This window comes from Pseudophryne corroboree, chromosome 1, assembly GCF_028390025.1.
Source record: "Pseudophryne corroboree isolate aPseCor3 chromosome 1, aPseCor3.hap2, whole genome shotgun sequence".
Classification (NCBI taxonomy): Eukaryota; Metazoa; Chordata; class Amphibia; order Anura; family Myobatrachidae; genus Pseudophryne; species Pseudophryne corroboree.
This window is the reverse complement of record NC_086444.1, coordinates 117,869,450-117,888,800: the sequence shown is the minus strand read 5'-3', so window position 1 is coordinate 117,888,800 and position 19,351 is coordinate 117,869,450. Positions and strand designations below refer to the sequence as shown.

The following is a 19,351-nucleotide window of genomic DNA, read 5'->3' as shown; positions in this document are numbered from 1 at the left end:
AACTCATACTTACCTGGCAGGGGAGATACCATGATCACGAAGGTGGTTCTCCCAGGGCGAGGTTCATCCATTGCACTCCAGGTGTGCTGATCCCTGCGATTTCCCCAAATGCGGGAAACTCGACTGCATAATTTGTGGTAGTGGGGGACTGCGTTCGCGCTTTCCCCTGATCATCTCTGGTAAAAGTCAGATCTTTTTGTGTGCTGCTGGTGCTGTCTCTTCCTTTGCTGTTTCCATCCTTTTCTTCATTTCAACCCTCCCTCCACTGGACCCCTGTGCCCGTTAAGGTGCGCTTCTATCTTTCACTCAGCGCTCTCTTCTCATCTCTTCTCCTGTGCGCTGGCTGCATGCTTCCTTGCTTTTTCCGACCTTGTACTGTGCTTCGCATATACAACCAATACAGGGCGCTGCAGGACCCACACGGTTTCACTTGCTTTGTAAAGTAGGCCCCCAGATTGTGTCAGATATGAGGGGGAGAGAGAAAAAAAACTTTGCTCCCTCATTTCATGCAGTAGCTTGTCTACTTTGTAAAATGGTAGGCCTCGCTGGGCTGCCGTAGTCTTCCTACACATAGTAAGCGTTTAAATTGAGGCGGCGAAAACTAGAAGAAAGAGAGCATTTTTGGTTTGCGTGCAGATTTTGGGCAGGTGGATTGGTGGCAAAACACAAAGTATTTGTCTATGGTGCTTATAAGACGGGGGACAAAAGAAAAAAAATCACATTTGCTTTTGGTTCACTTGCTTGAGAAATACGCTTTTTGGGCCATTTGGGTGAAACAACTTTTGACGTGTTCAAATCAGTAAAAAGACTAATGGCTTTTTTGAGACTACAAAGTCTTTTGAAAGAAAAAACAAACAAACAAAAACCAAGGTATAATTTGTGTGAGTGCCGCAGGGGGGATAAGAAAGAAAGAAAAAATAAATAAAAAGAAATCCGTGACGACGACGTTCGGACGAGCGCTAACGTCGGAAAATGGTCTCGGTGCGAGGATGAGAAAACCCTCAGCAGCGAGGGGGTTAAATCTCAAGCTGCCTTTTATATTTTATTTTCCAATTTAAGAACCCATTGAGACATAGGACGGTGCACTGCCTGTTGCTTTTCATATGGAGATGAGGGTTGCAGCTACTGTAACTGTGCCCGACTGCTTTTATGACATGACGGTATGCAAATTCATCTGCTGCAGTGTGCCCTGGGAAGGATTTGCACTAGTTGTGCGCATAGTTTGGGGGTGCTTCAGGAACAGTCACCCTTCCGCCTTCCCATGTCAACGTGAAGAGATGCAGCCTCCCTGCAGTTTTCTTTTCCCGTCCCCTGCCGAGAGTTCACTTGTCATGGCTCCGGTCAACCTCCTTCACTTGACGGGGGTGTGCCCAAGCAGGGGCCCTCCTGAGCCCTAGTCCAACTCATACTTACCTGGCAGGGGAGATACCATGATCACGAAGGTGGTTCTCCCAGGGTGAGGCTCATCCATTGCACTCCGGGTGTGCTGACCCCTGCGATTTCCCCAAATGCGGGAAACTCGACTGCATAATTTGTGGTAGTGGGGGACTGCGTTCGCGCTTTCCCCTGATCATCTCTGGTAAAAGTCAGATCTTTTTGTGTGCTGCTGGTGCTGTCTCTTCCTTTGCTGTTTCCATCCTTTTCTTCATTTCAACTCTCCCTCCACTGGACCCCTGTGCCCGTTAAGGTGCGCTTCTATCTTTCACTCAGCGCTCTCTTCTCATCTCTTCTCCTGTGCGCTGGCTGCATGCTTCCTTGCTTTTTCCGGCCTTGTACTGTGCTTCGCATATACAACCAATACAGGGCGCTGCAGGACCCACACGGTTTCACTTGCTTTGTAAAGTAGGCCCCCAGATTGTGTCAGATATGAGGGGGAGAGAGAAAAAAAACTTTGCTCCCTCATTTCATGCAGTAGCTCGTCTACTTTGTAAAATGGTAGGCCTCGCTGGGCTGCCGTAGTCTTCCTACACATAGTAAGCGTTTAAATTGAGGCGGCGAAAACTAGAAGAAAGAGAGCATTTTTGGTTTGCGTGCAGATTTTGGGCAGGTGGATTGGTGGCAAAACACAAAGTATTTGTCTATGGTGCTTATAAGACGGGGGACAAAAGAAAAAAAATCACATTTGCTTTTGGTTCACTTGCTTGAGAAATACGCTTTTTGGGCCATTTGGGTGAAACAACTTTTGACGTGTTCAAATCAGTAAAAAGACTAATGGCTTTTTTGAGACTACAAAGTCTTTTGAAAGAAAAAACAAACAAACAAAAACCAAGGTATAATTTGTGTGAGTGCCGCAGGGGGGATAAGAAAGAAAGAAAAAATAAATAAAAATAAATCCGCGACGACGACGTTCGGACGAGCGCTAACGTCGGAAAATGGTCTCGGTGCGAGGATGAGAAAACCCTCAGCAGCGAGGGGGTTAAATCTCAAGCTGCCTTTTATATTTTATTTTCCAATTTAAGAACCCATTGAGACATAGGACGGTGCACTGCCTGTTGCTTTTCATATGGAGATGAGGGTTGCAGCTACTGTAACTGTGCCCGACTGCTTTTATGACATGACGGTATGCAAATTCATCTGCTGCAGTGTGCCCTGGGAAGGATTTGCACTAGTTGTGCGCATAGTTTGGGGGTGCTTCAGGAACAGTCACCCTTCCGCCTTCCCATGTCAACGTGAAGAGATGCAGCCTCCCTGCAGTTTTCTTTTCCCGTCCCCTGCCGAGAGTTCACTTGTCATGGCTCCGGTCAACCTCCTTCACTTGACGGGGGTGTGCCCAAGCAGGGGCCCTCCTGAGCCCTAGTCCAACTCATACTTACCTGGCAGGGGAGATACCATGATCACGAAGGTGGTTCTCCCAGGGCGAGGCTCATCCATTGCACTCCGGGTGTGCTGACCCCTGCGATTTCCCCAAATGCGGGAAACTCGACTGCATAATTTGTGGTAGTGGGGGACTGTGTTCGCGCTTTCCCCTGATCATCTCTGGTAAAAGTCAGATCTTTTTGTGTGCTGCTGGTGCTGTCTCTTCCTTTGCTGTTTCCATCCTTTTCTTCATTTCAACTCTCCCTCCACTGGACCCCTGTGCCCGTTAAGGTGCGCTTCTATCTTTCACTCAGCGCTCTCTTCTCATCTCTTCTCCTGTGCGCTGGCTGCATGCTTCCTTGCTTTTTCCGGCCTTGTACTGTGCTTCGCATATACAACCAATACAGGGCGCTGCAGGACCCACACGGTTTCACTTGCTTTGTAAAGTAGGCCCCCAGATTGTGTCAGATATGAGGGGGAGAGAGAAAAAAAACTTTGCTCCCTCATTTCATGCAGTAGCTTGTCTACTTTGTAAAATGGTAGGCCTCGCTGGGCTGCCGTAGTCTTCCTACACATAGTAAGCGTTTAAATTGAGGCGGCGAAAACTAGAAGAAAGAGAGCATTTTTGGTTTGCGTGCAGATTTTGGGCAGGTGGATTGGTGGCAAAACACAAAGTATTTGTCTATGGTGCTTATAAGACGGGGGACAAAAGAAAAAAAATCACATTTGCTTTTGGTTCACTTGCTTGAGAAATACGCTTTTTGGGCCATTTGGGTGAAACAACTTTTGACGTGTTCAAATCAGTAAAAAGACTAATGGCTTTTTTGAGACTACAAAGTCTTTTGAAAGAAAAAACAAACAAACAAAAACCAAGGTATAATTTGTGTGAGTGCCGCAGGGGGATAAGAAAGAAAGAAAAAATAAATAAAAAGAAATCCGTGACGACGACGTTCGGACGAGCGCTAACGTCGGAAAATGGTCTCGGTGCGAGGATGAGAAAACCCTCAGCAGCGAGGGGGTTAAATCTCAAGCTGCCTTTTATATTTTATTTTCCAATTTAAGAACCCATTGAGACATAGGACGGTGCACTGCCTGTTGCTTTTCATATGGAGATGAGGGTTGCAGCTACTGTAACTGTGCCCGACTGCTTTTATGACATGACGGTATGCAAATTCATCTGCTGCAGTGTGCCCTGGGAAGGATTTGCACTAGTTGTGCGCATAGTTTGGGGGTGCTTCAGGAACAGTCACCCTTCCGCCTTCCCATGTCAACGTGAAGAGATGCAGCCTCCCTGCAGTTTTCTTTTCCCGTCCCCTGCCGAGAGTTCACTTGTCATGGCTCCGGTCAACCTCCTTCACTTGACGGGGGTGTGCCCAAGCAGGGGCCCTCCTGAGCCCTAGTCCAACTCATACTTACCTGGCAGGGGAGATACCATGATCACGAAGGTGGTTCTCCCAGGGCGAGGTTCATCCATTGCACTCCAGGTGTGCTGATCCCTGCGATTTCCCCAAATGCGGGAAACTCGACTGCATAATTTGTGGTAGTGGGGGACTGCGTTCGCGCTTTCCCCTGATCATCTCTGGTAAAAGTCAGATCTTTTTGTGTGCTGCTGGTGCTGTCTCTTCCTTTGCTGTTTCCATCCTTTTCTTCATTTCAACCCTCCCTCCACTGGACCCCTGTGCCCGTTAAGGTGCGCTTCTATCTTTCACTCAGCGCTCTCTTCTCATCTCTTCTCCTGTGCGCTGGCTGCATGCTTCCTTGCTTTTTCCGACCTTGTACTGTGCTTCGCATATACAACCAATACAGGGCGCTGCAGGACCCACACGGTTTCACTTGCTTTGTAAAGTAGGCCCCCAGATTGTGTCAGATATGAGGGGGAGAGAGAAAAAAAACTTTGCTCCCTCATTTCATGCAGTAGCTTGTCTACTTTGTAAAATGGTAGGCCTCGCTGGGCTGCCGTAGTCTTCCTACACATAGTAAGCGTTTAAATTGAGGCGGCGAAAACTAGAAGAAAGAGAGCATTTTTGGTTTGCGTGCAGATTTTGGGCAGGTGGATTGGTGGCAAAACACAAAGTATTTGTCTATGGTGCTTATAAGACGGGGGACAAAAGAAAAAAAATCACATTTGCTTTTGGTTCACTTGCTTGAGAAATACGCTTTTTGGGCCATTTGGGTGAAACAACTTTTGACGTGTTCAAATCAGTAAAAAGACTAATGGCTTTTTTGAGACTACAAAGTCTTTTGAAAGAAAAAACAAACAAACAAAAACCAAGGTATAATTTGTGTGAGTGCCGCAGGGGGGATAAGAAAGAAAGAAAAAATAAATAAAAAGAAATCCGTGACGACGACGTTCGGACGAGCGCTAACGTCGGAAAATGGTCTCGGTGCGAGGATGAGAAAACCCTCAGCAGCGAGGGGGTTAAATCTCAAGCTGCCTTTTATATTTTATTTTCCAATTTAAGAACCCATTGAGACATAGGACGGTGCACTGCCTGTTGCTTTTCATATGGAGATGAGGGTTGCAGCTACTGTAACTGTGCCGACTGCTTTTATGACATGACGGTATGCAAATTCATCTGCTGCAGTGTGCCCTGGGAAGGATTTGCACTAGTTGTGCGCATAGTTTGGGGGTGCTTCAGGAACAGTCACCCTTCCGCCTTCCCATGTCAACGTGAAGAGATGCAGCCTCCCTGCAGTTTTCTTTTCCCGTCCCCTGCCGAGAGTTCACTTGTCATGGCTCCGGTCAACCTCCTTCACTTGACGGGGGTGTGCCCAAGCAGGGGCCCTCCTGAGCCCTAGTCCAACTCATACTTACCTGGCAGGGGAGATACCATGATCACGAAGGTGGTTCTCCCAGGGTGAGGCTCATCCATTGCACTCCGGGTGTGCTGACCCCTGCGATTTCCCCAAATGCGGGAAACTCGACTGCATAATTTGTGGTAGTGGGGGACTGCGTTCGTGCTTTCCCCTCATCATCTCTGGTAAAAGTCAGATCTTTTTGTGTGCTGCTGGTGCTGTCTCTTCCTTTGCTGTTTCCATCCTTTTCTTCATTTCAACTCTCCCTCCACTGGACCCCTGTGCCCGTTAAGGTGCGCTTCTATCTTTCACTCAGCGCTCTCTTCTCATCTCTTCTCCTGTGCGCTGGCTGCATGCTTCCTTGCTTTTTCCGGCCTTGTACTGTGCTTCGCATATACAACCAATACAGGGCGCTGCAGGACCCACACGGTTTCACTTGCTTTGTAAAGTAGGCCCCCAGATTGTGTCAGATATGAGGGGGAGAGAGAAAAAAAACTTTGCTCCCTCATTTCATGCAGTAGCTCGTCTACTTTGTAAAATGGTAGGCCTCGCTGGGCTGCCGTAGTCTTCCTACACATAGTAAGCGTTTAAATTGAGGCGGCGAAAACTAGAAGAAAGAGAGCATTTTTGGTTTGCGTGCAGATTTTGGGCAGGTGGATTGGTGGCAAAACACAAAGTATTTGTCTATGGTGCTTATAAGACGGGGGACAAAAGAAAAAAAATCACATTTGCTTTTGGTTCACTTGCTTGAGAAATACGCTTTTTGGGCCATTTGGGTGAAACAACTTTTGACGTGTTCAAATCAGTAAAAAGACTAATGGCTTTTTTGAGACTACAAAGTCTTTTGAAAGAAAAAACAAACAAACAAAAACCAAGGTATAATTTGTGTGAGTGCCGCAGGGGGGATAAGAAAGAAAGAAAAAATAAATAAAAATAAATCCGCGACGACGACGTTCGGACGAGCGCTAACGTCGGAAAATGGTCTCGGTGCGAGGATGAGAAAACCCTCAGCAGCGAGGGGGTTAAATCTCAAGCTGCCTTTTATATTTTATTTTCCAATTTAAGAACCCATTGAGACATAGGACGGTGCACTGCCTGTTGCTTTTCATATGGAGATGAGGGTTGCAGCTACTGTAACTGTGCCCGACTGCTTTTATGACATGACGGTATGCAAATTCATCTGCTGCAGTGTGCCCTGGGAAGGATTTGCACTAGTTGTGCGCATAGTTTGGGGGTGCTTCAGGAACAGTCACCCTTCCGCCTTCCCATGTCAACGTGAAGAGATGCAGCCTCCCTGCAGTTTTCTTTTCCCGTCCCCTGCCGAGAGTTCACTTGTCATGGCTCCGGTCAACCTCCTTCACTTGACGGGGGTGTGCCCAAGCAGGGGCCCTCCTGAGCCCTAGTCCAACTCATACTTACCTGGCAGGGGAGATACCATGATCACGAAGGTGGTTCTCCCAGGGTGAGGCTCATCCATTGCACTCCGGGTGTGCTGACCCCTGCGATTTCCCCAAATGCGGGAAACTCGACTGCATAATTTGTGGTAGTGGGGGACTGCGTTCGCGCTTTCCCCTCATCATCTCTGGTAAAAGTCAGATCTTTTTGTGTGCTGCTGGTGCTGTCTCTTCCTTTGCTGTTTCCATCCTTTTCTTCATTTCAACTCTCCCTCCACTGGACCCCTGTGCCCGTTAAGGTGCGCTTCTATCTTTCACTCAGCGCTCTCTTCTCATCTCTTCTCCTGTGCGCTGGCTGCATGCTTCCTTGCTTTTTCCGGCCTTGTACTGTGCTTCGCATATACAACCAATACAGGGCGCTGCAGGACCCACACGGTTTCACTTGCTTTGTAAAGTAGGCCCCCAGATTGTGTCAGATATGAGGGGGAGAGAGAAAAAAAACTTTGCTCCCTCATTTCATGCAGTAGCTCGTCTACTTTGTAAAATGGTAGGCCTCGCTGGGCTGCCGTAGTCTTCCTACACATAGTAAGCGTTTAAATTGAGGCGGCGAAAACTAGAAGAAAGAGAGCATTTTTGGTTTGCGTGCAGATTTTGGGCAGGTGGATTGGTGGCAAAACACAAAGTATTTGTCTATGGTGCTTATAAGACGGGGGACAAAAGAAAAAAAATCACATTTGCTTTTGGTTCACTTGCTTGAGAAATACGCTTTTTGGGCCATTTGGGTGAAACAACTTTTGACGTGTTCAAATCAGTAAAAAGACTAATGGCTTTTTTGAGACTACAAAGTCTTTTGAAAGAAAAAACAAACAAACAAAAACCAAGGTATAATTTGTGTGAGTGCCGCAGGGGGGATAAGAAAGAAAGAAAAAATAAATAAAAATAAATCCGCGACGACGACGTTCGGACGAGCGCTAACGTCGGAAAATGGTCTCGGTGCGAGGATGAGAAAACCCTCAGCAGCGAGGGGGTTAAATCTCAAGCTGCCTTTTATATTTTATTTTCCAATTTAAGAACCCATTGAGACATAGGACGGTGCACTGCCTGTTGCTTTTCATATGGAGATGAGGGTTGCAGCTACTGTAACTGTGCCCGACTGCTTTTATGACATGACGGTATGCAAATTCATCTGCTGCAGTGTGCCCTGGGAAGGATTTGCACTAGTTGTGCGCATAGTTTGGGGGTGCTTCAGGAACAGTCACCCTTCCGCCTTCCCATGTCAACGTGAAGAGATGCAGCCTCCCTGCAGTTTTCTTTTCCCGTCCCCTGCCGAGAGTTCACTTGTCATGGCTCCGGTCAACCTCCTTCACTTGACGGGGGTGTGCCCAAGCAGGGGCCCTCCTGAGCCCTAGTCCAACTCATACTTACCTGGCAGGGGAGATACCATGATCACGAAGGTGGTTCTCCCAGGGCGAGGCTCATCCATTGCACTCCGGGTGTGCTGACCCCTGCGATTTCCCCAAATGCGGGAAACTCGACTGCATAATTTGTGGTAGTGGGGGACTGTGTTCGCGCTTTCCCCTGATCATCTCTGGTAAAAGTCAGATCTTTTTGTGTGCTGCTGGTGCTGTCTCTTCCTTTGCTGTTTCCATCCTTTTCTTCATTTCAACTCTCCCTCCACTGGACCCCTGTGCCCGTTAAGGTGCGCTTCTATCTTTCACTCAGCGCTCTCTTCTCATCTCTTCTCCTGTGCGCTGGCTGCATGCTTCCTTGCTTTTTCCGGCCTTGTACTGTGCTTCGCATATACAACCAATACAGGGCGCTGCAGGACCCACACGGTTTCACTTGCTTTGTAAAGTAGGCCCCCAGATTGTGTCAGATATGAGGGGGAGAGAGAAAAAAAACTTTGCTCCCTCATTTCATGCAGTAGCTTGTCTACTTTGTAAAATGGTAGGCCTCGCTGGGCTGCCGTAGTCTTCCTACACATAGTAAGCGTTTAAATTGAGGCGGCGAAAACTAGAAGAAAGAGAGCATTTTTGGTTTGCGTGCAGATTTTGGGCAGGTGGATTGGTGGCAAAACACAAAGTATTTGTCTATGGTGCTTATAAGACGGGGGACAAAAGAAAAAAAATCACATTTGCTTTTGGTTCACTTGCTTGAGAAATACGCTTTTTGGGCCATTTGGGTGAAACAACTTTTGACGTGTTCAAATCAGTAAAAAGACTAATGGCTTTTTTGAGACTACAAAGTCTTTTGAAAGAAAAAACAAACAAACAAAAACCAAGGTATAATTTGTGTGAGTGCCGCAGGGGGGATAAGAAAGAAAGAAAAAATAAATAAAAATAAATCCGCGACGACGACGTTCGGACGAGCGCTAACGTCGGAAAATGGTCTCGGTGCGAGGATGAGAAAACCCTCAGCAGCGAGGGGGTTAAATCTCAAGCTGCCTTTTATATTTTATTTTCCAATTTAAGAACCCATTGAGACATAGGACGGTGCACTGCCTGTTGCTTTTCATATGGAGATGAGGGTTGCAGCTACTGTAACTGTGCCCGACTGCTTTTATGACATGACGGTATGCAAATTCATCTGCTGCAGTGTGCCCTGGGAAGGATTTGCACTAGTTGTGCGCATAGTTTGGGGGTGCTTCAGGAACAGTCACCCTTCCGCCTTCCCATGTCAACGTGAAGAGATGCAGCCTCCCTGCAGTTTTCTTTTCCCGTCCCCTGCTGAGAGTTCACTTGTCATGGCTCCGGTCAACCTCCTTCACTTGACGGGGGTGTGCCCAAGCAGGGGCCCTCCTGAGCCCTAGTCCAACTCATACTTACCTGGCAGGGGAGATACCATGATCACGAAGGTGGTTCTCCCAGGGCGAGGCTCATCCATTGCACTCCGGGTGTGCTGACCCCTGCGATTTCCCCAAATGCGGGAAACTCGACTGCATAATTTGTGGTAGTGGGGGACTGCGTTCGCGCTTTCCCCTGATCATCTCTGGTAAAAGTCAGATCTTTTTGTGTGCTGCTGGTGCTGTCTCTTCCTTTGCTGTTTCTATCCTTTTTTTCATTTCAACTCTCCCTCCACTGGACCCCTGTGCCCGTTAAGGTGCGCTTCTATCTTTCACTCAGCGCTCTCTTCTCATCTCTTCTCCTGTGCGCTGGCTGCATGCTTCCTTGCTTTTTCCGGCCTTGTACTGTGCTTCGCATATACAACCAATACAGGGCGCTGCAGGACCCACACGGTTTCACTTGCTTTGTAAAGTAGGCCCCCAGATTGTGTCAGATATGAGGGGGAGAGAGAAAAAAAACTTTGCTCCCTCATTTCATGCAGTAGCTCGTCTACTTTGTAAAATGGTAGGCCTCGCTGGGCTGCCGTAGTCTTCCTACACATAGTAAGCGTTTAAATTGAGGCGGCGAAAACTAGAAGAAAGAGAGCATTTTTGGTTTGCGTGCAGATTTTGGGCAGGTGGATTGGTGGCAAAACACAAAGTATTTGTCTATGGTGCTTATAAGACGGGGGACAAAAGAAAAAAAATCACATTTGCTTTTGGTTCACTTGCTTGAGAAATACGCTTTTTGGGCCATTTGGGTGAAACAACTTTTGACGTGTTCAAATCAGTAAAAAGACTAATGGCTTTTTTGAGACTACAAAGTCTTTTGAAAGAAAAAACAAACAAACAAAAACCAAGGTATAATTTGTGTGAGTGCCGCAGGGGGGATAAGAAAGAAAGAAAAAATAAATAAAAATAAATCCGCGACGACGACGTTCGGACGAGCGCTAACGTCGGAAAATGGTCTCGGTGCGAGGATGAGAAAACCCTCAGCAGCGAGGGGGTTAAATCTCAAGCTGCCTTTTATATTTTATTTTCCAATTTAAGAACCCATTGAGACATAGGACGGTGCACTGCCTGTTGCTTTTCATATGGAGATGAGGGTTGCAGCTACTGTAACTGTGCCCGACTGCTTTTATGACATGACGGTATGCAAATTCATCTGCTGCAGTGTGCCCTGGGAAGGATTTGCACTAGTTGTGCGCATAGTTTGGGGGTGCTTCAGGAACAGTCACCCTTCCGCCTTCCCATGTCAACGTGAAGAGATGCAGCCTCCCTGCAGTTTTCTTTTCCCGTCCCCTGCCGAGAGTTCACTTGTCATGGCTCCGGTCAACCTCCTTCACTTGACGGGGGTGTGCCCAAGCAGGGGCCCTCCTGAGCCCTAGTCCAACTCATACTTACCTGGCAGGGGAGATACCATGATCACGAAGGTGGTTCTCCCAGGGTGAGGCTCATCCATTGCACTCCGGGTGTGCTGACCCCTGCGATTTCCCCAAATGCGGGAAACTCGACTGCATAATTTGTGGTAGTGGGGGACTGCGTTCGCGCTTTCCCCTCATCATCTCTGGTAAAAGTCAGATCTTTTTGTGTGCTGCTGGTGCTGTCTCTTCCTTTGCTGTTTCCATCCTTTTCTTCATTTCAACTCTCCCTCCACTGGACCCCTGTGCCCGTTAAGGTGCGCTTCTATCTTTCACTCAGCGCTCTCTTCTCATCTCTTCTCCTGTGCGCTGGCTGCATGCTTCCTTGCTTTTTCCGGCCTTGTACTGTGCTTCGCATATACAACCAATACAGGGCGCTGCAGGACCCACACGGTTTCACTTGCTTTGTAAAGTAGGCCCCCAGATTGTGTCAGATATGAGGGGGAGAGAGAAAAAAAACTTTGCTCCCTCATTTCATGCAGTAGCTCGTCTACTTTGTAAAATGGTAGGCCTCGCTGGGCTGCCGTAGTCTTCCTACACATAGTAAGCGTTTAAATTGAGGCGGCGAAAACTAGAAGAAAGAGAGCATTTTTGGTTTGCGTGCAGATTTTGGGCAGGTGGATTGGTGGCAAAACACAAAGTATTTGTCTATGGTGCTTATAAGACGGGGGACAAAAGAAAAAAAATCACATTTGCTTTTGGTTCACTTGCTTGAGAAATACGCTTTTTGGGCCATTTGGGTGAAACAACTTTTGACGTGTTCAAATCAGTAAAAAGACTAATGGCTTTTTTGAGACTACAAAGTCTTTTGAAAGAAAAAACAAACAAACAAAAACCAAGGTATAATTTGTGTGAGTGCCGCAGGGGGGATAAGAAAGAAAGAAAAAATAAATAAAAATAAATCCGCGACGACGACGTTCGGACGAGCGCTAACGTCGGAAAATGGTCTCGGTGCGAGGATGAGAAAACCCTCAGCAGCGAGGGGGTTAAATCTCAAGCTGCCTTTTATATTTTATTTTCCAATTTAAGAACCCATTGAGACATAGGACGGTGCACTGCCTGTTGCTTTTCATATGGAGATGAGGGTTGCAGCTACTGTAACTGTGCCCGACTGCTTTTATGACATGACGGTATGCAAATTCATCTGCTGCAGTGTGCCCTGGGAAGGATTTGCACTAGTTGTGCGCATAGTTTGGGGGTGCTTCAGGAACAGTCACCCTTCCGCCTTCCCATGTCAACGTGAAGAGATGCAGCCTCCCTGCAGTTTTCTTTTCCCGTCCCCTGCCGAGAGTTCACTTGTCATGGCTCCGGTCAACCTCCTTCACTTGACGGGGGTGTGCCCAAGCAGGGGCCCTCCTGAGCCCTAGTCCAACTCATACTTACCTGGCAGGGGAGATACCATGATCACGAAGGTGGTTCTCCCAGGGCGAGGCTCATCCATTGCACTCCGGGTGTGCTGACCCCTGCGATTTCCCCAAATGCGGGAAACTCGACTGCATAATTTGTGGTAGTGGGGGACTGTGTTCGCGCTTTCCCCTGATCATCTCTGGTAAAAGTCAGATCTTTTTGTGTGCTGCTGGTGCTGTCTCTTCCTTTGCTGTTTCCATCCTTTTCTTCATTTCAACTCTCCCTCCACTGGACCCCTGTGCCCGTTAAGGTGCGCTTCTATCTTTCACTCAGCGCTCTCTTCTCATCTCTTCTCCTGTGCGCTGGCTGCATGCTTCCTTGCTTTTTCCGGCCTTGTACTGTGCTTCGCATATACAACCAATACAGGGCGCTGCAGGACCCACACGGTTTCACTTGCTTTGTAAAGTAGGCCCCCAGATTGTGTCAGATATGAGGGGGAGAGAGAAAAAAAACTTTGCTCCCTCATTTCATGCAGTAGCTTGTCTACTTTGTAAAATGGTAGGCCTCGCTGGGCTGCCGTAGTCTTCCTACACATAGTAAGCGTTTAAATTGAGGCGGCGAAAACTAGAAGAAAGAGAGCATTTTTGGTTTGCGTGCAGATTTTGGGCAGGTGGATTGGTGGCAAAACACAAAGTATTTGTCTATGGTGCTTATAAGACGGGGGACAAAAGAAAAAAAATCACATTTGCTTTTGGTTCACTTGCTTGAGAAATACGCTTTTTGGGCCATTTGGGTGAAACAACTTTTGACGTGTTCAAATCAGTAAAAAGACTAATGGCTTTTTTGAGACTACAAAGTCTTTTGAAAGAAAAAACAAACAAACAAAAACCAAGGTATAATTTGTGTGAGTGCCGCAGGGGGGATAAGAAAGAAAGAAAAAATAAATAAAAATAAATCCGCGACGACGACGTTCGGACGAGCGCTAACGTCGGAAAATGGTCTCGGTGCGAGGATGAGAAAACCCTCAGCAGCGAGGGGGTTAAATCTCAAGCTGCCTTTTATATTTTATTTTCCAATTTAAGAACCCATTGAGACATAGGACGGTGCACTGCCTGTTGCTTTTCATATGGAGATGAGGGTTGCAGCTACTGTAACTGTGCCCGACTGCTTTTATGACATGACGGTATGCAAATTCATCTGCTGCAGTGTGCCCTGGGAAGGATTTGCACTAGTTGTGCGCATAGTTTGGGGGTGCTTCAGGAACAGTCACCCTTCCGCCTTCCCATGTCAACGTGAAGAGATGCAGCCTCCCTGCAGTTTTCTTTTCCCGTCCCCTGCTGAGAGTTCACTTGTCATGGCTCCGGTCAACCTCCTTCACTTGACGGGGGTGTGCCCAAGCAGGGGCCCTCCTGAGCCCTAGTCCAACTCATACTTACCTGGCAGGGGAGATACCATGATCACGAAGGTGGTTCTCCCAGGGCGAGGCTCATCCATTGCACTCCGGGTGTGCTGACCCCTGCGATTTCCCCAAATGCGGGAAACTCGACTGCATAATTTGTGGTAGTGGGGGACTGCGTTCGCGCTTTCCCCTGATCATCTCTGGTAAAAGTCAGATCTTTTTGTGTGCTGCTGGTGCTGTCTCTTCCTTTGCTGTTTCTATCCTTTTTTTCATTTCAACTCTCCCTCCACTGGACCCCTGTGCCCGTTAAGGTGCGCTTCTATCTTTCACTCAGCGCTCTCTTCTCATCTCTTCTCCTGTGCGCTGGCTGCATGCTTCCTTGCTTTTTCCGGCCTTGTACTGTGCTTCGCATATACAACCAATACAGGGCGCTGCAGGACCCACACGGTTTCACTTGCTTTGTAAAGTAGGCCCCCAGATTGTGTCAGATATGAGGGGGAGAGACAAAAAAAACTTTGCTCCCTCATTTCATGCAGTAGCTTGTCTACTTTGTAAAATGGTAGGCCTCGCTGGGCTGCCGTAGTCTTCCTACACATAGTAAGCGTTTAAATTGAGGCGGCGAAAACTAGAAGAAAGAGAGCATTTTTGGTTTGCGTGCAGATTTTGGGCAGGTGGATTGGTGGCAAAACACAAAGTATTTGTCTATGGTGCTTATAAGACGGGGGACAAAAGAAAAAAAATCACATTTGCTTTTGGTTCACTTGCTTGAGAAATACGCTTTTTGGGCCATTTGGGTGAAACAACTTTTGACGTGTTCAAATCAGTAAAAAGACTAATGGCTTTTTTGAGACTACAAAGTCTTTTGAAAGAAAAAACAAACAAACAAAAACCAAGGTATAATTTGTGTGAGTGCCGCAGGGGGGATAAGAAAGAAAGAAAAAATAAATAAAAAGAAATCCGTGACGACGACGTTCGGACGAGCGCTAACGTCGGAAAATGGTCTCGGTGCGAGGATGAGAAAACCCTCAGCAGCGAGGGGGTTAAATCTCAAGCTGCCTTTTATATTTTATTTTCCAATTTAAGAACCCATTGAGACATAGGACGGTGCACTGTCTGTTGCTTTTCATATGGAGATGAGGGTTGCAGCTACTGTAACTGTGCCCGACTGCTTTTATGACATGACGGTATGCAAATTCATCTGCTGCAGTGTGCCCTGGGAAGGATTTGCACTAGTTGTGCGCATAGTTTGGGGGTGCTTCAGGAACAGTCACCCTTCCGCCTTCCCATGTCAACGTGAAGAGATGCAGCCTCCCTGCAGTTTTCTTTTCCCGTCCCCTGCCGAGAGTTCACTTGTCATGGCTCCGGTCAACCTCCTTCACTTGACGGGGGTGTGCCCAAGCAGGGGCCCTCCTGAGCCCTAGTCCAACTCATACTTACCTGGCAGGGGAGATACCATGATCACGAAGGTGGTTCTCCCAGGGCGAGGCTCATCCATTGCACTCCGGGTGTGCTGACCCCTGCGATTTCCCCAAATGCGGGAAACTCGACTGCATAATTTGTGGTAGTGGGGGACTGCGTTCGTGCTTTCCCGTGATCATCTCTGGTAAAAGTCAGATCTTTTTGTGTGCTGCTGGTGCTGTCTCTTCCTTTGCTGTTTCCATCCTTTTCTTCATTTCAACCCTCCCTCCACTGGAGCCCTGTGCCCGTTAAGGTGCGCTTCTATCTTTCACTCAGCGCTCTCTTCTCATCTCTTCTCCTGTGCGCTGGCTGCATGCTTCCTTGCTTTTTCCGGCCTTGTACTGTGCTTCGCATATACAACCAATACAGGGCGCTGCAGGACCCACACGGTTTCACTTGCTTTGTAAAGTAGGCCCCCAGATTGTGTCAGATATGAGGGGGAGAGAGAAAAAAAACTTTGCTCCCTCATTTCATGCAGTAGCTCGTCTACTTTGTAAAATGGTAGGCCTCGCTGGGCTGCCGTAGTCTTCCTACACATAGTAAGCGTTTAAATTGAGGCAGCGAAAACTAGAAGAAAGAGAGCATTTTTGGTTTGCGTGCAGATTTTGGGCAGGTGGATTGGTGGCAAAACACAAACTATTTGTCTATGGTGCTTATAAGACGGGGGACAAAAGAAAAAAAATCACATTTGCTTTTGGTTCACTTGCTTGAGAAATACGCTTTTTGGGCCATTTGGGTGAAACAACTTTTGACGTGTTCAAATCAGTAAAAAGACTAATGGCTTTTTTGAGACTACAAAGTCTTTTGAAAGAAAAAACAAACAAACAAAAACCAAGGTATAATTTGTGTGAGTGCCGCAGGGGGGATAAGAAAGAAAGAAAAAATAAATAAAAAGAAATCCGTGACGACGACGTTCGGACGAGCGCTAACGTCGGAAAATGGTCTCGGTGCGAGGATGAGAAAACCCTCAGCAGCGAGGGGGTTAAATCTCAAGCTGCCTTTTATATTTTATTTTCCAATTTAAGAACCCATTGAGACATAGGACGGTGCACTGCCTGTTGCTTTTCATATGGAGATGAGGGTTGCAGCTACTGTAACTGTGCCCGACTGCTTTTATGACATGACGGTATGCAAATTCATCTGCTGCAGTGTGCCCTGGGAAGGATTTGCACTAGTTGTGCGCATAGTTTGGGGGTGCTTCAGGAACAGTCACCCTTCCGCCTTCCCATGTCAACGTGAAGAGATGCAGCCTCCCTGCAGTTTTCTTTTCCCGTCCCCTGCCGAGAGTTCACTTGTCATGGCTCCGGTCAACCTCCTTCACTTGACGGGGGTGTGCCCAAGCAGGGGCCCTCCTGAGCCCTAGTCCAACTCATACTTACCTGGCAGGGGAGATACCATGATCACGAAGGTGGTTCTCCCAGGGTGAGGCTCATCCATTGCACTCCGGGTGTGCTGACCCCTGCGATTTCCCCAAATGCGGGAAACTCGACTGCATAATTTGTGGTAGTGGGGGACTGCGTTCGCGCTTTCCCCTGATCATCTCTGGTAAAAGTCAGATCTTTTTGTGTGCTGCTGGTGCTGTCTCTTCCTTTGCTGTTTCCATCCTTTTCTTCATTTCAACTCTCCCTCCACTGGACCCCTGTGCCCGTTAAGGTGCGCTTCTATCTTTCACTCAGCGCTCTCTTCTCATCTCTTCTCCTGTGCGCTGGCTGCATGCTTCCTTGCTTTTTCCGGCCTTGTACTGTGCTTCGCATATACAACCAATACAGGGCGCTGCAGGACCCACACGGTTTCACTTGCTATGTAAAGTAGGCCCCCAGATTGTGTCAGATATGAGGGGGAGAGAGAAAAAAAACTTTGCTCCCTCATTTCATGCAGTAGCTCATCTACTTTGTAAAATGGTAGGCCTCGCTGGGCTGCCGTAGTCTTCCTACACATAGTAAGCGTTTAAATTGAGGCGGCGAAAACTAGAAGAAAGAGAGCATTTTTGGTTTGCGTGCAGATTTTGGGCAGGTGGATTGGTGGCAAAACACAAAGTATTTGTCTATGGTGCTTATAAGACGGGGGACAAAAGAAAAAAAATCACATTTGCTTTTGGTTCACTTGCTTGAGAAATACGCTTTTTGGGCCATTTGGGTGAAACAACTTTTGACGTGTTCAAATCAGTAAAAAGACTAATGGCTTTTTTGAGACTACAAAGTCTTTTGAAAGAAAAACAAACAAACAAAAACCAAGGTATAATTTGTGTGAGTGCCGCAGGGGGGATAAGAAAGAAAGAAAAAATAAATAAAAAGAAATCCGTGACGACGACGTTCGGACGAGCGCTAACGTCGGAAAATGGTCTCGGTGCGAGGATGAGAAAACCCTCAGCAGCGAGGGGGTTAAATCTCAAGCTGCCTTTTATATTTTATTTTCCAATTTAAGAACCCATTGAGACATAGGACGGTGCACTGCCTGTTGCTTTTCATATGGAGATGAGGGTTGCAGCTACTGTAACTGTGCCCGACTGCTTTTATGACATGACGGTATGCAAATTCATCTGCTGCAGTGTGCCCTGGGAAGGATTTGCACTAGTTGTGCGCATAGTTTGGGGGTGCTTCAGGAACAGTCACCCTTCCGCCTTCCCATGTCAACGTGAAGAGATGCAGCCTCCCTGCAGTTTTCTTTTCCCGTCCCCTGCCGAGAGTTCACTTGTCATGGCTCCGGTCAACCTCCTTCACTTGACGGGGGTGTGCCCAAGCAGGGGCCCTCCTGAGCCCTAGTCCAACTCATACTTACCTGGCAGGGGAGATACCATGATCACGAAGGTGGTTCTCCCAGGGCGAGACTCATCCATTGCACTCCGGGTGTGCTGACCCCTGCGATTTCCCCAAATGCGGGAAACTCGACTGCATAATTTGTGGTAGTGGGGGACTGCGTTCGCGCTTTCCCCTGATCATCTCTGGTAAAAGTCAGATCTTTTTGTGTGCTGCTGGTGCTGTCTCTTCCTTTGCTGTTTCCATCCTTTTCTTCATTTCAACCCTCCCTCCACTGGACCCCTGTGCCCGTTAAGGTGCGCTTCTATCTTTCACTCAGCGCTCTCTTCTCATCTCTTCTCCTGTGCGCTGGCTGCATGCTTCCTTGCTTTTTCCGGCCTTGTACTGTGCTTCGCATATACAACCAATACAGGGCGCTGCAGGACCCACACGGTTTCACTTGCTTTGTAAAGTAGGCCCCCAGATTGTGTCAGATATGAGGGGGAGAGAGAAAAAAAACTTTGCTCCCTCATTTCATGCAGTAGCTTGTCTACTTTGTAAAATGGTAGGCCTCGCTGGGCTGCCGTAGTCTTCCTACACATAGTAAGCGTTTAAATTGAGGCGGCGAAAACTAGAAGAAAGAGAGCATTTTTGGTTTGCGTGCAGATTTTGGGCAGGTGGATTGGTGGCAAAACACAAAGTATTTGTCTATGGTGCTTATAAGACGGGGGACAAAAGAAAAAAATCACATATGCTTTTGGTTCACTTGCTTGAGAAATACGCTTTTTGGGCCATTTGGGTGAAACAACTTTTGACGTGTTCAAATCAGTAAAAAGACTAATGGCTTTTTTGAGACTACAAAGTCTTTTGAAAGAAAAAACAAACAAACAAAAAACAAGGTATAATTTGTGTGAGTGCCGCAGGGGGGATAAGAAAGAAAGAAAAAATAAATAAAAAGAAATCCGTGACGACGACGTTCGGACGAGCGCTAACGTCGGAAAATGGTCTCGGTGCGAGGATGAGAAAACCCTCAGCAGCGAGGGGGTTAAATCTCAAGCTGCCTTTTATATTTTATTTTCCAATTTAAGAACCCATTGAGACATAGGACGGTGCACTGCCTGTTGCTTTTCATATGGAGATGAGGGTTGCAGCTACTGTAACTGTGCCCGACTGCTTTTATGACA

At 47.4% G+C, this 19,351-nt stretch overlaps 14 non-coding genes across 14 annotated transcripts; all 14 read left to right on the top strand.

Annotated features, from left to right (window-relative positions):
• The first annotated feature begins 5 nt into the window (after positions 1 to 5).
• Positions 6 to 169, top strand: LOC134959061 (U1 spliceosomal RNA). Its single transcript, XR_010187164.1, has one exon. It is a non-coding gene; the product is annotated as a U1 spliceosomal RNA (small nuclear RNA).
• Positions 170 to 1,405: 1,236 nt separating this feature from the next.
• LOC134955248 (U1 spliceosomal RNA) lies at positions 1,406 to 1,569 on the top strand. Its single transcript, XR_010185908.1, has one exon. It is a non-coding gene; the product is annotated as a U1 spliceosomal RNA (small nuclear RNA).
• A 1,236-nt stretch (positions 1,570 to 2,805) lies between these two features.
• Positions 2,806 to 2,969, top strand: LOC134957892 (U1 spliceosomal RNA). Its single transcript, XR_010186784.1, has one exon. It is a non-coding gene; the product is annotated as a U1 spliceosomal RNA (small nuclear RNA).
• Positions 2,970 to 4,204: 1,235 nt separating this feature from the next.
• Positions 4,205 to 4,368, top strand: LOC134959050 (U1 spliceosomal RNA). The gene has a single exon (XR_010187161.1). It is a non-coding gene; the product is annotated as a U1 spliceosomal RNA (small nuclear RNA).
• A 1,235-nt stretch (positions 4,369 to 5,603) lies between these two features.
• LOC134957825 (U1 spliceosomal RNA) lies at positions 5,604 to 5,767 on the top strand. Its single transcript, XR_010186759.1, has one exon. It is a non-coding gene; the product is annotated as a U1 spliceosomal RNA (small nuclear RNA).
• Positions 5,768 to 7,003: 1,236 nt separating this feature from the next.
• LOC134955160 (U1 spliceosomal RNA) lies at positions 7,004 to 7,167 on the top strand. The gene has a single exon (XR_010185901.1). It is a non-coding gene; the product is annotated as a U1 spliceosomal RNA (small nuclear RNA).
• Positions 7,168 to 8,403: 1,236 nt separating this feature from the next.
• LOC134957885 (U1 spliceosomal RNA) lies at positions 8,404 to 8,567 on the top strand. The gene has a single exon (XR_010186782.1). It is a non-coding gene; the product is annotated as a U1 spliceosomal RNA (small nuclear RNA).
• A 1,236-nt stretch (positions 8,568 to 9,803) lies between these two features.
• LOC134957314 (U1 spliceosomal RNA) lies at positions 9,804 to 9,967 on the top strand. The gene has a single exon (XR_010186557.1). It is a non-coding gene; the product is annotated as a U1 spliceosomal RNA (small nuclear RNA).
• Positions 9,968 to 11,203: 1,236 nt separating this feature from the next.
• On the top strand, positions 11,204 to 11,367 carry LOC134955149 (U1 spliceosomal RNA). Its single transcript, XR_010185900.1, has one exon. It is a non-coding gene; the product is annotated as a U1 spliceosomal RNA (small nuclear RNA).
• A 1,236-nt stretch (positions 11,368 to 12,603) lies between these two features.
• Positions 12,604 to 12,767, top strand: LOC134957877 (U1 spliceosomal RNA). The gene has a single exon (XR_010186780.1). It is a non-coding gene; the product is annotated as a U1 spliceosomal RNA (small nuclear RNA).
• A 1,236-nt stretch (positions 12,768 to 14,003) lies between these two features.
• Positions 14,004 to 14,167, top strand: LOC134957306 (U1 spliceosomal RNA). Its single transcript, XR_010186555.1, has one exon. It is a non-coding gene; the product is annotated as a U1 spliceosomal RNA (small nuclear RNA).
• A 1,236-nt stretch (positions 14,168 to 15,403) lies between these two features.
• LOC134958644 (U1 spliceosomal RNA) lies at positions 15,404 to 15,567 on the top strand. Its single transcript, XR_010187084.1, has one exon. It is a non-coding gene; the product is annotated as a U1 spliceosomal RNA (small nuclear RNA).
• A 1,236-nt stretch (positions 15,568 to 16,803) lies between these two features.
• Positions 16,804 to 16,967, top strand: LOC134955226 (U1 spliceosomal RNA). The gene has a single exon (XR_010185907.1). It is a non-coding gene; the product is annotated as a U1 spliceosomal RNA (small nuclear RNA).
• A 1,235-nt stretch (positions 16,968 to 18,202) lies between these two features.
• LOC134958372 (U1 spliceosomal RNA) lies at positions 18,203 to 18,366 on the top strand. Its single transcript, XR_010186978.1, has one exon. It is a non-coding gene; the product is annotated as a U1 spliceosomal RNA (small nuclear RNA).
• The last annotated feature ends 985 nt before the right edge of the window (positions 18,367 to 19,351 follow it).